Below are 8,808 nucleotides of genomic sequence, written 5' to 3' on the forward strand. Positions count from 1 at the left end.
ATATGCATCTACTGAGTCATGTTTCTTCAGAATTTTACAGGGGTCAAATTTCTTCATTTTTAGCATGTTTTAAGTACTGACTGGAAATCTTTCTTTTTGTAAGCGTACCGTGACTAGATCCCCTATTTGGAATTCCTTATGTCTTCTCCTTTGATCAACCCTAGCTTTATACTCTTGATTCATCTTGGTAATGTGTGCTTGAACCTCCCCATGTAGACACTTGATATGTTCAGCAAATTCTTTAGCTTCAACACTTATCCTCTCTCCTTGCTCTATCTTCCTCAATTCTAGTGCAGTCCTTGGGCTACTTCCATATACAATTTGGAATGGTGATTTACCTCCTATTTATAGAGTTATTGTAAGAAAAATCCACTTGTGGTAGAATCAAATCCCATCCCTTGGGCTTATCCCCAACTAAAAATCTCAGCAAATTGCCTAGACTTCTCTTTACCACTTCTATTTGGCCGTCAGTTTGTGGGTGCCGTGTGGAACTGAATTTTAAGTCTGTTCTCAACTTTTTCCACAATGTTCTCCAGAAATACCCCAAAAATTTGGTATCTCTGTTAGAAACTATACTCCTTGAGAGACCATATAGTCTTACCACCTCTTTGAAAAACAAGTTTGCAATATGGACAACATCATGAGTTTTGTAGCATGGAATGAAATGTGCCATTTTGGAGAACCTATCAACCACCACAAATACTGAGTCATTACCCCTTTGTGTCCTTGGCAATCCAAGAATAAAATTCATACTTATGTCCTCCCATGGCTTTGATGGAATAGGCAATGACTGATATAGTCCATTATTGTGACTAAATCCCTTGGCCACTTGACAAATTTGACAACTCCGTACAAACTTCTTCACATCCTGTGAAATTTGAGGCCAAAAATAATGTTCTCTAAGAATGGCAATGATCTTATCTCGACCAAAATTTCCTACCATACCTCCATTGTGTTTCTCCTTAATCAAATTTTCCCTCATGGAACTCCTTGGAATGCATAATTGACTGCCCTTGAATAACATACCATTCTGAATCAAATAGTCTAACGACTTAGTTCTGTCTATAGCAATAGGCTCTTTACAAGCTTTCCATGCTTTAGGGAAATTAGGATCCTTAGGGTACAGGTTATTGAGTTCATCAAACCCAACTACTTCAACTTGCATTACTGTAAGAAACAACTATCTCCTACTTAGTGCGTCTGCAACCTTGTTAGATTTTCCACTTCTATGCTTCAACACAAATGTATAGCTCTGAAAGAACTCTACCCACTTCATATGCCTTTGATTCAATTTACCTTGGCTATTTAGGTACTATAATGCCTGATGATCAGTATACAAAAAAAATTCCTTTGGCAATAAATAATGCCTCCATTTCTTTAAGGCTTGAACTATTGCATAGAACTCTTGATCATAAACACAATACTTCTTTTTTGCATCATTCAATTTTTCACTAAAATATGCAATAGGCTTACCTTTTTGGCTTAATATAGCCCCAATAGTGCTGCCACTAGCATCAAAATCCACTTGGAACAACTTTCTAAAATCTGGAAGTGCCAACACAGGTTGTTCTATCACCTTCTTCTTCATCAATTCAAAACATTCTCGCAGCTGCCGCAGTCCATTTGAACTCTTTTCTATCCCCTCTTATTGTGTCGGTCAGGGGTGCACATATGCCATTGAAATTCTTAATAAACTTCTTGTAAAAACTAACCTGACCATGAAATGATCTTACCTTAGTAGTAGACCTTGGAGTAGGCCATTCTAAGATGGCTTTTACCTTGTCTGGATCCATTTTGAGACCTTCAGGTGATATAACAAACCCCAAGTAGACTAACTCCCTTTTTGCAAAGATACACTTCTTTAGATTAATTAATAGTTTCTCTTCCCTTAGCCTTTCAAGGACACTATGAATATGCAATAAATGTTCTTCCAAAGTCCTGCTAAAAATTAAAATATCATCCAAATAGACAATAACAAATTTTTCCAAGAACTTCTTAAGTACCTCATTCATAAGCCGCATGAAGGTGCTTGGGGCGTTCGTCAATCCAAAGGGCATGACTAACCACTCATAAAGACCATCCTTCTTCTTGAAGGCTATTTTACACTCATCTCCTTCTCGTATCCATATCTAATGATAGTCACTCTTGAGATCTATCTTTGTAAAGTACTGAGCTCCACTCAAGCAGTCCATAAGATCATCCATTCTTAGCAAAGGAAACTGATATTTGATGGTTATCCTATTTATAGCTCGAGAGTCTGTACACATCCTCCACTCTCCATCCTTCTTTGGTGCTAGTATTGCAGGTACTACACATGGACTCAGGCTCTCCTGAATCAAGCCCTTCCTCAATAGCTCTTGAACCTATCTATTTAGCTCCTTAGTTTTAGTAGGAGTCATCCTGTGAGCAGCCTTGTTAGGCAAACTAGCTCCTGGGATTAAATCTATCTGATGACTAATTTTTCTTACTGGTGGCAATCCTTCTGGAACATTATCAAAGATAATATCTCCAAACTCACCTAGTAAATCTGAAACTTCAAGTGGTATTTCACTACTACCTTCTTTATCTTTCCTAGGAATCAAAGCATAGCACATATGCTGATGTTTCATGCCATCTAAAAAATTCCTTCCATCAACAAGACAAATCCTAGCACTGCTACATACCTTTTTAGCTTCTTTTTTCATGGGCTTCAGTTTGTGGCAAACTCCATCCTTTGTTAGAGAGTATGTATTTGCATGACCATCATGTACTGCATGCCTATCAAATTACCATGGTTTACCCAACAATAGATGGCAAACATCCATTGGAATAACATCACAAAGAACTTCATCATGGTAACTCCCAATTTTGAATTTCACTAAACATTGTTCACTTACCGGGACCTTATGATCATCTTTCACCCAAGCAATCCAATAGGGTTGGGGGTGTTTCTCCCTCTTGAGCTTTAGCTTAGAGACCATCTCCTCTGATACCAAGTTATCAGTGCTACCACCATCAATAATCACATCACAAGATTTATCCTCACACTTTCACCTGGTATAGAATGAACTCCTCCTTTGTCATAGTTAAATCTCACCACTTAGTAGGACCCTTTCATTTACTAAAGTCTCTCCTCTTTCTGCATCCTCTGAATGTGATGATTGTGCATCCTCATCCACATGAGCAAGCCTAGTTTGACCCTCAGCTCTCCTATCTGTCCTTCCTTGTCATTGAGGACATTCAAAGGCTTGATGACCTTCTTCATTGCAATGGAAACAAGTACCATGAAAACCTCCTCTTCCTTGTCCATGTCCTCTACCTCTTCCTCTCTGATTTCCAAAGTCTTGATCTCAGGAGCGGTTGAAACCCTCATTCCTCTGGTTCCTGCTAGTACCCACATCTTCATTCTTCTTTTGGGTTTCATTTCAACCTCTAGATGACCTACCACTACCTCTTCCTCCTTGACCATGCCCTCTTTATCTCCCTTCAAACCTCTTATTTAGCTTCTCTTCAACTCGTAGGGAAAATTGGTATGCCTCTTCAATGCTGGTCATTCTTACCAGACTTAATTCCTCCTGGATGCTAGGTCGTAGCCCACTGATATAACAAGCAACCTTCTCCTTATTTGCTTCTCCATGCCCTACTCTAATTAGAAGTCAATAAAACTCCTTTGTATATTCCTGGACTGATCTTCCTGCTTGCTTTAACCCATGCATCTTCTTAAACAAATCAATCTCATAATCAATAGGAATGAACTGCTTCTTCAATTTGTCCACCATATGATCCCACCTTGTGATCTTCTCCTTTCCTCTTTTGTTTCTTTCCAATTGAACCTCTTGCCACCAATTTTTGGCATGTCCTTTTAGTTTGGCCTTTGCAAACTTAACCCTATCTGGGTCCCTGATATCCTCATACTCAAAGTATTCTTCCAGTTCATTGATCCAATCGATCAACTCATCTGGTTTCAAATTTCCTAAAAATACACCCACATCAATTGTAGGTCTTTTTCCAAACTTAGTAATGGCCCTAAAAAGCCTTTCCTCTACCTGAGTCAGAACTTCCCCATCAAATTCCCCTTCTGGTCCAATTTCTTCTTCTTCATTGTCATCCTCACTTTCGTTGCCTGCAGCAACATTTGTTCCTCTATGGAGCTCCTCTTGCAATGCTTGTACCTACCTTTGGAGGGCTCTAACCTCCTTAGGATTAATAGCTCTGACCCTTCCACCATGCTCTCTTCATGGAGGTATCTTCTTAACTCAAACCCACAACCACACAGTCCTGGTGCAAACTACCTCATAGTCGGTGCTTTGTCTACACACTCAGGAAAACTAGCTCTGATACGACTTGATGGGGACACAACCCAAGCACAGAATGGACACAACAGGAAAGGAAAAATTTAATTAACTATGAAAATATGCTAGTACATTTAGTACAAATAAAATAGACTTCAAAACATGCCATAAGGGCTTACAACCGTATAAGTCTGGAGATAATTTCTCCTTTTAGTACCTCCTCTCAAACTCCACTCTAAACTGCCTTTTACAATGCCAAAAATGTTCTTAAATAGACCCCAGAGGGTTAAGAATTAGGAATAAATTATAGAAAGTGCTAGTAGGCATCCACTAACCAAATAGAAGGCTCTAGAAGTTGCATTAGAAGTCAACGCAAAATTAGAAGAATTCAAAAACGGTAACCGAACTTGTGGGAGGCATAACTTTTGAGCCGTAGCTTCGATTGATGAACCGTTTACATTTTCGAAAAGATCTCAAACTGCTCTATAGCCCAATGGACCAGATTTTATCATCCCCCATTTTTTGGCCCTTTTCAAGGTCATTTAATGCCCCTAACCTAACTTTGAAGCATTCTTAGGATGTCTCCAAAAATTGAAAAACTGCGATAACTTTCAAACCGTGGGGCCTTTTGACCTGATACTTTTTCTAGAATGCTCTAAATTATAATTAAATTCATCTGGCCAATTTACACCTTATTGTTCACCAAAATGATGGCTCAATTACATACTCCTATTTTTTTGACATTTACACATATCCCAAGGTGTTCAAATACTCTATCCTAGAACACTGATAGTGGAACTATGAGAGTTGGAACCTTAATTTGACCCAAATGGGTATCCAGAAATGAAAAGACATGAAACAAAAACTAAGTCTAAGTACATTTTTTTGGTTGACACAAGATTACCCTTATACCTCTAGATGCTCCTGCATCACAAGTACACCATGAAACAAGAGATTCAAGGATCAAAATATGCATGCAAATGAAAATGCAAACTAATCTAAATGATGACAATGCAAAACAATGCAAGAAAGAAAATGTAATAACAATGCAATACTAATCTATGAAAAATAAATATGGATCTATAAAAGTAAGATCTAAGCAAATATGAAAATGCAAGGATGAAAACTCATGATGGAAGCTATAGATGCATGAGAGAAGAAGACAAGAAGATAGAAGTTCTCTACAAAAAGCTTTAATATTCAAACTCCTTCAAAAATAGCTCTCCAAACCTGCAACATAACAATAGCATAATAATTGATGTCAAAAATGAGGAGAGGGATCTCCCTTATAAAGAAAAATGTGAAAGTGGGAAGCTTCTCACAACCAATATGGGATAATAGAGTTTGATCCATGTGAGACAAAATTCCACCAGTGAGAAAAGAGGAGAAGAATTAAATGAGGGAAGGAAAAAGGAATTTATTTAATTTTTATTTATTTCATTTCCTTTTTCACGTGGGATTTATCTGAGTAAAAGGGAGCAAGTTCTTTTAATTAAATAGGAAATATTTAAACAGAGGGGTTTTTCTCTTAATTATTTAAATGTGGATGAATTTAATTGAAAGAGATGTTTTCTTTTAATTAAATGAGGACTTATTTTATTTAATTCAAAGAGAGATTTTCTTTTAATTAAATAAGACTTAGGATAAAATGATCAACCTTAGAAAAATAAATAATTGAATTTGACCAAGGAAATTGATTTAATAAAAATATTAATTACAAACCATTGATTCAGGAAATTGATAAATTGATAAATTGAATAATGGGGGCCCATAGTCTAAGCGACCATTTTAAGGTGCATACATAGGAAACTCCAATGAAATAGGAAGCCTAACTTCCCTACCATAAACCAACATGAAAGGGGAGTTCCCAATGACTCTCTTAGGTGTTATTTTGTCAACCAAAGGGCTGTTCTCAACTTATGATTGCGACACCTCTAGTTATCCTCTATGATCCTTTTAATTATTATGATTAAGTTTTTTTGGAGGATTAAGCTAATCCATTACCTTGGGGGTAGTAATTGGAGGATGTATTCAAGTAAATGCCATGATCAACTTCCCATGCACATATTTGCCCCCCTACAAATGATTTTGCATTGTCTGAAATAATGGTGGAAGGAGTACCAAACCTTGTGATGCCTCCATCTAAGAATTCAACAACTGAATTCTCAGTAGCATCCTTTAATGCAATTTCCTCTGTCCACCTGGTAAAGTACTCTATAGTAGCTCAAATCCATTTATGACCAAAGCTAGAAGGTGGATTAATAGGACCTATAAAATCTAATCTCCATTGAGAAAAGGGTTGATCCACTTGAATAGGATGAAGTGGAAGGGCTACAAGGCTTTGTTTTCCTAAAAAGAAGGCACATATTTCATACTTCCTAACATACCTATGTCAATCATGGAACAAGGATGGCTAGTAATAACCCACCCTCATTATCTTCATGGTAGTGGTTCTTGCTAAAAAGTGACCACATCAGTACCATCATGAAGCTCCTAAACCATTCTATCTGCTTGATCTGCACGAATACATCTTTGCAAAGGTCCATTGAAGTCCTTCCTGAAAAGAATACCATCAACTATGGCATAAGTAATTGACCACAATCTAAATTTTCTTCTTTTAACTCTATCCAATCCCTGAGGATATCCATTTCTTGATAAGAGGGCCATCATGTCATTTATCTAATTCTTTCGATTATATTTTCTCACCTTTTTCTATTCTTTCAATACCAAAGCAACTTCTTCACCTAATTCTTGAGATGAGACCATCTACTTGCACAATCCTTTCTTTCTTACCAACTTGGTGATCTAGATGTCCACATCATACTCCATTACTCTAGTAATCCAACATGCTCTTTTCTCATTGATATCCTTGCTCAAAAGGAAATCCTTGATGTTGGCATGCAGATCTAGCAAATGGATCTTATTATGGGATAGAATATGTTTGAACTTTTTCAAAGATCCTATGACTACAAGAGCTTGCTTCTCCAAATAGCTATAATTGTCTTCATACTCTTTAAGCCCTTCACTAAAGAAGGTTATGGGATGTTCTTCATTCTTATCATTTGATTGACTCAAAATAATAAAAATGCTTGACTCACCTCCTAAGGTGTAAAGGATGAAATCTCTCTCAACATTTGGGTTGACAAGAGTAGGAGATGAGGCTATGGATTCTTTGATCTCTTTAAAAATTTCTTTCCCTTCCTTGGTCAATGCAAAGACCATGTTATTCTTGAGCATAGCCATAAGATGTTTCACCATGGTGGCTAAATTACGAATGAATCTCCTCACAAAATTTATCCTACCAAGAAAACTTTGTAGCCCTTTCTTGTGGTTGGGAAGGGGAAGAGAAGGAATAGCCTTGGTTCTTTCTAGATCAATAGTCAAACCATCTTTAGATACAATGTTTCCTAATAGATTCCCTTGGTTAGTAGCAAAGACACACTTTCTTAGATTCAAAGATACTCCATACTCTCTATCTGACAAACACCTTTCTTAGATGGCCAAAATGATCTATCAAATTTTTTGAGTATATTTTAATGTCATCAAGATAGACCAATACAAATATTTCTATCATGTTCTTGAAGGCCATCTTCATTTCATTTTGGAAATTGGCATTACATTTGTTAGCCAAAATGACATCTTACTGTAAGCATAGGTGCCCCACTTTGTGGTGAATGTAGTCTTGTATCTATCAACTTCCTTGAGCAACACTTGATTGTAGCCTAAAAATCCATCAAGGAAAGAGAACCTTTTTAAACCACTAACCCTAGATAGGATTTTCTCCATGGGAGGAAGGGGATGATGATCCTTAAGGAAGGCTTGGTTACTATCCCTAAAGTCTACACATAATCTAATTTTTCTACTCTTCTTCCTAACATGGATAAGGTTGGCTACCCAAGAGGAATGCTTGATAGGAAAAATAACATTAGCCTCAATTAACTTAGATATCTCCTTTCACATCAAGGGTTCAATCCTAGGATTCACTAGCCTTTTCTTTTGTCTTACTGGTTTGGCATCTTATTTTAGGTCTATGGTATGCTGAAATAGGCTTGGGTTAAAGCTCTTTAGGTCATCATATGTCCATGCAAAAACATCACTAAATTCTTGACGTAGATGGATGCAATTTTCTTGTTCAATTTCAGCACATACCTTCCCCATGTTTAGAGTTCTCCCATCATCAACCATGACTGGTATGTGATCATCTTTGCTTATAGCAAGGTTCATGTCTCTATTTCTTTCTTGATCATTAGGAATGAAAGCACTTTGTAAGGTAATCAAACCCTTAGGAAACTTATTGGAACTAAGGTTAATGATTTAATCCCCATACTAGTCTTGTAATCTTGATTGGTTTCTATCTAAGAACTCTACTTCATTCTACAAGAAACTCACAATTTGTGCATCGGATTAAAAAACTTGCCAATTGAAATTATTATTAGGAATAGCAGGCGTAACCACCACTCTAATTTGTTTCTTCTTTCATCTTCAAGGCTCCTTGGCACATCATAAAATGCATCCACTACTGCAAGTCTATCAACAT

Source organism: Cupressus sempervirens, chromosome 11 (genome assembly GCF_028749045.1).
Source record: "Cupressus sempervirens isolate cs-2001-9-10 chromosome 11, ASM2874904v1, whole genome shotgun sequence".
Lineage (NCBI taxonomy): Eukaryota > Viridiplantae > Streptophyta > Pinopsida > Cupressales > Cupressaceae > Cupressus > Cupressus sempervirens.